The sequence below is a fragment of the Alexandromys fortis genome, unplaced genomic scaffold (genome assembly GCF_014885135.2).
Source record: "Alexandromys fortis isolate MF-2015 unplaced genomic scaffold, M_Fortis_MF-2015_v1.1 scaffold_120, whole genome shotgun sequence".
NCBI classification, from domain to species: Eukaryota; Metazoa; Chordata; class Mammalia; order Rodentia; family Cricetidae; genus Alexandromys; species Alexandromys fortis.
The window spans coordinates 2,616,279-2,625,153 of record NW_026067999.1 but is presented as its reverse complement, the minus strand read 5'-3'; positions in this window follow the sequence as shown (position 1 = coordinate 2,625,153).

Sequence of the window (8,875 nt, the reverse complement as noted above, 5' to 3'; positions counted from 1 at the left end):
CTCAACACAAGCTAGAGTCATTTGAGAAGAGGGGACCACAATTGAGAAAAAAATATGAATGGCCTGTAGGCAAGTCTGTAGAGCATTTTCTTAATTAACGATTAAAAATGTAGAGGGGCCCAGCCCACTGTGGGTGGTGCCATCCCTGGGCAGGCGGTTGCGGGGCGGGTTGTATAAAAAACAGAAGGAACAAGCTACGAGTTTAAGTTAGTAAGCAGCATTTCCTATGGTTCCTATTTCATGTTGCCTCCAGGTTTCTGCCTTGACTTTCTGCTCAGACATCCCTCAGTGATGGACTATAACCTATAAACCAAATAAATCCTTTCCTCCCCAATTTGCTTTTGGTCATGGTGTTTAATCACAGCACTGGAAACCCTAAGATTATCAAATATTGACTGTGTGACTTTAAAGCTAGTTCTAAAGTCAGTCTCTCTCTCTCTCTCTCTCTCTCTCTCTCCTCATTCCCCTCTCTCATTTGCTGTTAGAGATTCAGGCCTGGGTCTCATCCCATGCCTGGCTTTGGTGAGCACTCTACTACTGAGTCGCATCCTAGCCCTCTAGAACTTTTCTCTTTGGTTGGTCCAAACTTCTTGACCTTCCTAATAAGAATGGCGCTGTAGTGAGGTAAGTTACGGAGATGTGATCAGTCTATGTGACTTATGGTCCTACCTTCCCATTCCCACGTCTTGTCTCCACTAGCCTTCCCCGTCCCTCTCCCTGTTGCCCTCCTCCTTCTTCTTGTCACCTCCCTCTTTCCACCCCCCAACCCTGTCTTCATTTCCTTCTCCTCTTTGGTCTCCTTCTCCTTTCACTTTCACTGACCCTGAGACTAACATACGGACAAGAAGGATGGAAAAACAAGTCAAACAGCATCAGATGGTCCCAATGTTCCTGGAAAATGGATCATAACCATGTGGGGAATTGCTCTCAGGAAAACTCTCCATCATAAATTCATATTCCCCCAAGGCTTTGCTAATACGTCCCCATTATTTTATGAACTCTTACCTTGGAACATCAAGGACACCAAGAACAGTGCCAAGAACAGTGGATGAGGCTGTAATTTTCCCAGCCTTTGAAAATACCTGCCCCATGTTCCAGATTGAAGATTCGGTCTGGCGAATCAAAAGATAAATTCTCGAAATGATCACTCGAACTGTCAAATGGTCTTATCTGGTGGAAGGGAGCCGGCCTAGCTAACATGGCCAGATTAGAATTGGGAGGGTGATTTGGGACTGCCAGAAGCTGCTGTGTCAGCGCAGAGGGCTGCTTTAAAGGTTAGCTGCAGAAATGCCTTATTGGTTCAATGCACCAAATTTAGACTTTACCTAGATGTCTGGCTTCTCAATTCCTCTGTCTCTGTCTCTGTCTCTCTGTCTCTGTCTCTCTGTCTCTCTGTCTCTCTGTCTCTCTCTCTCTCTCTCTCTCTCTCTCTGTGTGTGTGTGTGTGTGTGTGTCTGTGTTTGAAATGGTTTCTTGTAGCTCAGTCTTTTCTCAAACTCCTGCTGTAGCCAAGGCTGGCTTTGAACTCCTGATCCTCCTGTCTTCCTCTTCCAAATGCTGAATAACAAACATGCATCACTATGTTCAGAGCATCTCAAATATTTTCCTCTAAATATTTTTTAAATTTTACGTGTGTATGTGTGTGCCTGAGTGTACGTATGTGTACCTTGCATGCCAAAGCCCTCAGAGGTCAGTAGGAGTCAGATCCCCTGATGTTGTAGTTATAGGTTTTTGTGAGCCACTATATGGATGCTAGAAACCTAACTCAGGTTTTTTGTTAGAGCAGTAACAATTCTCAACCACTGAGATATGTGACTTCTTATAAATATTTAATTTATTGTGAAAAATCCATATCATTTTTAAGAATTTTCTTTCAATGGCTATAGATTGACTCTAGGACCTTATGCATGTTGAATAAGTGCTTGATTATTGAGGCACAACCCCTATGCATTCTTAGGATCTTTTGAGAATTTTCCCTACAATAGGATGGAAGAAAAAATATTTTTCTCCGAAAGTTTTACCAGATGATATTGTTATATAAAGTAATAAATACAACATATAATCAATATGTAGGCTGTGAAGAATACTAAAACATAAGCATATGAAGTCTGGCTCTCCTCCATAATTTCTTCCTTTCTCACCAAAATATTGAGTATTTTCAACTTTATATTACCGTTCTTTAAAACAAAATACCTTTAGCACATAGATTCCTAAACCATTTTAGTTTTGTTTTGAACTTTATAAAACATGGCATAATATGTAATATCTTTTCATTCAAGCTTCTAACATTTATTGAGTCATTCATGTTGCTTGTGTTTTTTAGATGTGGTCTCCATATGTAATTCTAGTTGGTCTGGAACTCATTATCTATATTGGTAGTAGTTGGGTTAGTCAACTTTCTGTTACCATAACAAAACCCCAAGAGAATCAACTTATTAAGGGAAACAGTTTATTTTGGGTCACAGTTTTAGGGCTCTCGGTTCATAATCAGTTGGCCTTGTGAGAACATAACCTGGTGGGAGTGGGGAGCCAAGCGAAATTGCTCACTTTTATTGACCGGAAGCAAGCAAAAAATGAGGAAAGGGCTTGGTTCCTACTATTTTCTACAAGGTCACATCTCCAATGAACTAAAAGCATCTCACTCGCTCATACTTCCCAAAGGCTTCATTGTCACATGGGTCTTTGGAGGACTTGAAGATGCAAACTATAGCAGTAGCTGAAGTCCATCCCCTTTGACCAATGCATTGCATCTGGAGAAGATACACAATTCTTTTGTCCATAGTCCTGTCTATGAATATTTTGAGTATTTATTGTTCCTGGGTGTTTGCACCATATTCTTATTAACATAGATGAAAACTATGAGCATTTATAGTATTCCTCTGTCAAATTGTCGTAAACACTAGATTAATTTGTCTAGCGCTCCTTTGAGCTTTATTTGTTTCCTCATTTCCCATTTATCACCTCAAGAAAGTTGGATGCAATAAAAAATGTGATTTGCTCATACTCGATTCCACTGTCACTGATGCTATTTCTATTCTCGTCAATAATTCCAGGGCTGGGAATGTAACTTAGATATAGAACTAGCATATGTAGGGCCCTAAGTTTAATTCTAAGCGCATGTGCACGCACACACGCACGCATGCGTGCACACACACACTCGAAATCCTCCACACACCAGTAAAATTCTCAAAACCCCCTCTTGATTCTCCTTTTCTGAACAAAGAACAGCTTCCACTCTGATATTAGACTTAGAGAGATGTTTATTTATTTATTTATTTTATTTTGTGACATATTGTCTTATGTCCAAGGCTGTAGCACAAAGCTTCTGTCCCACCTGGTCCCGCAGTTGTTCAGTCCCAAAGAAGCACAGAGGCTTATATTAATTATAAATTGTTTGGCCTATTAGCTCAGGCTTATCATTGTCTAGCTCTAGCAATGTAAATTAACCCATAATTCTTGTCTATGTTTAGCCATGTGTCTTTGTACTTTTTATCAGTGAGGCATTTTCATCTTGCTTCCTTTGTGTCTGGCTGGTGACTCAGTCTTGCTTTTCCTCTTCCCAGAATTCTCTTAGTCTGGTTGCTCTGCCTATACTTTTTACTGGTCAATTATTTTTTTCATTAAACCAACATGAGTGACAAATCTTTATAGTGTACAAAAGCATTATCCCATAGCACCAGGTTTATCTGAATCTTGCATTGTAGCCAAAGATGACCTCAAACTCTTGACCGTCTTGATTCCCTCCTCTGGAGTGCTAGAATTAAAGGCACACATGAGTTAGGGATCAAACCCAGGGCTTCTTGCATTCTAGGTAAGCACTCTACCAACTACCCCACCTCTCCAAATGTAGATTTTGATCTCACAAAACTTTGTTTAAACTTTTACAATTATTAATTATTATTCTATTTTTTTATATATGGTGTGTTTTGCCTGCATGTATATGACTTTGCACACATGAGTACCTGGTTCCCATGAAGGTCAGAAGAGGGCATCAGATCTGTCAGAACTGGAGTTAGGACTGTTGTGAGCTACCATGTGGATGCTGGGAATCAAACCCAGGTCTGGAGAAACGAGTTCTCATAACTGCTGAGCCATCTCTCCAGCTTCTTACAATGCTTTGGATCCAGGAGACAGTGAGTTATAGTGATAATAACATACATCCAAAGAATTTGGCTTTTGGTTTTTTTTTCACTTTTATTTTTCAGAAAGATCCAATATTTTATGAATAGGTACTTTTTACTTCTGGGATTCAGTATCTTATTGATGGGAACTGTACAGGCCATTTGAAGCCCAAGTCACAGGCTTGGAACACAATAGCCTATCAGTGGGATGAAATTGCTAAAACGTCTCTGTCAGAAATATATAGGAAATCCTTGCTAACCAAGAAACAGCAACTCTCTCCCTCTGAAGCAGGTGGTTCAGGGTTTTAAATGCTAGTACCGGCACTTGTAGTAGAGGTAGGCATGTGAAATTCACTTGACTCCCCTGATCTCTGTTTCTTTATCTGCAAAATGGACAGAGCAGAGTCTCCCTCACAATGTGGTGTACTGCAGCAGGGGAGATACAAGGAAGGCTCAGTTGTAACCTTATAAAATAATAAACAGAGATTCTCCTAATTCATGATCCCATCATAAGATCAGTTCAGATGGAGCAGACATGGGCCAATTTGGTGTGTGTGTGTGTGTGTGTGTGTGTGTGTGTGTGTGTGTGATTTCTAACATCTTTGTGTGTGCTTCTGGCCAAACAGGGAATACCAAACTCCTCCATTGACTTAACAGTATTGAAATGTATTGGCTTTTCTTAGGAAGTCAGATTTTTTTTTCCCCACAAACCTATCTTTTGCATTAAGAGCCTTTTCATGCTGGGATTCTAAAAACATTCTTTTGTGCTTTCTATTTGCCTGGCAAAGGGACAGACCTACTCATAGTGTCTAATAATCGAGGCCAGCATGCTGGATTCTTCTGTAGAAAAGCATAAGCTAATTGATGTAAATTCATGCTAGGACCGTTACAGAAAGCTTTATTTTTGTTCGTTTTGGCTACTTGGGGATGAAGCCCAGGGTCTTGCATGTGCTAAAGCTCTAGCCACTGTTACATCTTCAGCCCTAAATAAAGTCTCTAAACCCAAATATTGGAGTGGAGATCATTTTTTACTCTACTTACAGCTCCTAGCACAGTGTCTGCCCCTAACTACTCAAGAAATAGTTGGTGAGTGAATGGGTAAGTCTGATCCAGTTTTTTCATCTTTTCTGATTGTTAATATTAAATTGCTTTTATTGTCTTGTGTTCCCATGTGTGGGTCCATGCATGTGTACGTTTGTGGAAATTTGTGCAGCTTTGGATGTTGGTCCTTGCCTTCCATCTTGGTTTTTTTTCTTCCCACTAGGCTTCTGCTGGGTTAGCTGGTCTGCAGGCTTCCAGAGATTATTCTGTCTTTACTGACCATCTCTTTGTAGGAGTCCTGAGATTACAGATGTGTGCTTTTGTACCTGGCCTTGTATGGGTTCTAGGGATTCTAATTTCGGTTCTCAGGCTTGCACAGCAAATGCCATCTCCTCAGTTGTGATTTTGTCTTCCAAATCTTGAGTGACAGAGACTTGACATTTCTTGGGTGTTTATATTTGCCCCTGCATAGCATTTATTTTTGAAATGTATCTGTCTGTTATTATTATTTTGAAACATGGTGTGTGCTCCTGGAGCTCATACTTGCCATAAATGTATAACTCACTATGTAGCCTTGACTTTGAGCTCATGATACACCTCCTACAGTCGCCTCCTAAATACTGGGATTACAGGCATAAGTCACTGGCTATGTCACTGTTTATCTTTATTATTATTATGGTGGTGCTAATGCTAAGGCTTGAACCCAGGGCCTCATGCATGCTAAGCATATACCCTTGAGTTACGTGCACAATCCCACATTATTTTGAAAAATTACTATCACATTAATATTAATAGTATTATTTTGAAACAGTGTCTCACTCTAATAGTCCAGGCTGGCCTGGAACTTACTGTGTAACCCAGGTTGGACTTTAATTTACCATATTCCTGCTTCAATTCCCTGAGTACTGAGATTACAGGTGTGTGTCACCATTCCTGGCTTGATTTGTAATTGTACATCTATAAGATTTACAACTTGATATCTTGTTATGCGCATAACTTAAATAATCACCATGATCAAGGTCATTAACATATCTAAATCCTCACATAGTTCTTTATTTTTGTAATGAGAGCACTGAGATATGCATATTTAGCAAATGCCAAGGATGCAGTGTAGGGCTGTCACCTGTTCTTACCATACTATACATTAGACTTCTAAAATTGAGGCTTCTGACATTCCTGGGATTTTTGCACCTTTTGACTAACGTCTTCCCATATTCTGGTAACCACACTTGTACTCTCTGCTTCTGTGAGTTTGAGCATTTTTAGATTCTGTATATAAGTGCGGTAGTCATGTTTATCTATATTGCTGAAAATGGCAGGGTTTCCCTTTTTAAATAAAGGTTGTGATAATTCTATCATATGTATGTACTTCCATGTTCTCTTTTGAATCCCTACTTTTATTATTTTAAAATTATGTGTGCTTGTGTGTGTCTATATGTGGGTATATTCACATGAGTGCAAGTGTCTGTGAAGTCCAGAAGAGGGCATCAGATCCCTTGGCGCTTGAGTTATAGGTGGTTGTGAGCCACCTGGCAGGGGTACTGAGAACCAAACATAGGTCTTCTGGAAGAGCAGTAGGAGCTCTTAACCACTAAGCCATCTTTTGCAGCTCCCATACACCTCATTTTCTTTATTTAACTATGGATAGACACTTAGGTGACTCCATGTTTTGTTTAGCAAGAATAATGTAGCAAGGAACTCACTATGTGTGTTTATCCCAAGATCTTGTTCACCATTCCTTTGGGAAAACACACAGAAGTAGGATTGCTGAGTCATATGATAGTCATATTTTCATTTTCCATTTAAAGACAATTTTATTAATATATATTAATTATATATGATAATGAGTTTCATTATAACATTTACATACACACATATATTTTTAACATATATTTACCCCCATTACACTGTTTTTCCTTCTCCCTTCCACTGATTCGCCTCCTCTTCCTAATCAGTCTTCCCTCTACTTTCCTGGTTTTTTTTTTTGTGTGTGTGTATGATCTAATGATTTGAATTAGGGTTGCTTGCATGAGTATGGGTGGGAAATTGTTTACAAGAGTATGAGCACCTTACTAATGGCTATATCACCCAAGAAAACATCCCTCCCTTCCATTGCCACCATTAACTGCTTATAGATGCTCAGAGAAGGGTTGGTCTCAGGTGCCTCCCCTTCTTGTAACTGTTAACTACCTATAAGTTCTTAGGGAGGGACAGGGCCTCATGAGCTCTTTCCTGCTCTGTGAAAAGATCTCACACCGGTTTTGAGCAGGTTATTTTTTTATTTTTTGTTTTATAAATAATACCATTGAAAATTTCCACCTCTTCCCCTTCTCCAATTTCCCTTCCTCTCCCTCTTCCCCTCCCTCTCCAGTCCTAAGAGCAGTCAGGGTGCCCTGCCCTGTGGGAAGTCCAAGGCCCTTCCTCCTCCATCCAGGCCCAGGAAGGTATGCATCCAAACAGACTAGGATTCCAAAAAGCCAGTACATGCAGTAGAGAAAAATCCCAGTGCCATTATCATTGGCTTCTCAGTCAGGCCCCCATTACCAGCGGCTGAGAGTTCAAGAGTGCAATGGGCGAATCACATCAGGAAAAGTGTTCCACATCGCTCCATCTCCCTCCCCTGGCTTTTACATTCTTTCTGTCCTCTCTTCCATCGTCTTTTTTGTTTGTCCCTTTTTTTTGGGGGGGGGGCAGGATCTCATGTATTTCAGGATGTTCTTAAACTCTATGTAGCCAATGGAGGACCCTGAACTCTTGAGCTTCCTACTTCTACCTTTTAAGTGCTGAGGTTATAGGCATGCCTCACCATGCCTGCCATGAGCCTTCCTTTTGGGGGCAAGCTTATGTTCACTAATTCAAATTCCTCACTTATATTTTATTCATTAAGATTCTTTTTGTCCTTCTGGTTCAGCTTTGGTAGATTATACACCTCTAGGAATTTATGTTTCTTCTAACTTAGTGAGTTGGTTAGTTTACGATTGTTCATAGTAGTCTCATAAGCCTTGGTATTTCTGTGGTCAGGTGTTCTGTCTTCTCTTTCATTTGTAATTTTATTTCCCAAGACTTTTCTTTTTGTTTTCATTTGCAGGTTTGCCAATTCAATATTATCTTCTCAACTCCCTCTTCATTTTATTAATCTTTTCTATTTTTTGGGGGTGGTCTCTGCTCCATTTTTTTCCTGCCATGGTAGATCTTATTTTCTTCCTTCTCCTTAATTTGCACTTAGTTTTTTCCCAGGTTCTTTTGGGTGCACAGTTAGGTTATGGGAGAGCTTTCTTTTTTTATTGTTATAAATTTATAACTGCTTTTTCTGCATCCCACAGGTTTGGTGTGTTTGCATTTTTGCTTATGTCAAGATATCTCTTGATTTCCCTTTTGGTTTCTTCTTTGATGAGTTGGTTGTTCAGGAATACATTGTTCCATTTCCACTAGAGGAGTTAGAATCTCCTCTAGTTATTGATTTCTGGTTTTATGGCATTGTAGCTGAAAATGCCATATGAGTTCTACCTTCTTAGATCTGTTGAAACTTGTTTTGTGGGGCCTGTATTAATTACTTTCTTATTACTGGAATAAAATATCAAAATATCATGAATAAGGCAATTCATAGGAGAGAGGGTTTTTTGGATTGATAGTGTCGGAGAGTTAAAGATAGATGGAGAAGTGAAGGCATATTGGCAGATAGCAGGGCTCATATTTTGAATCACAAGCAAGAT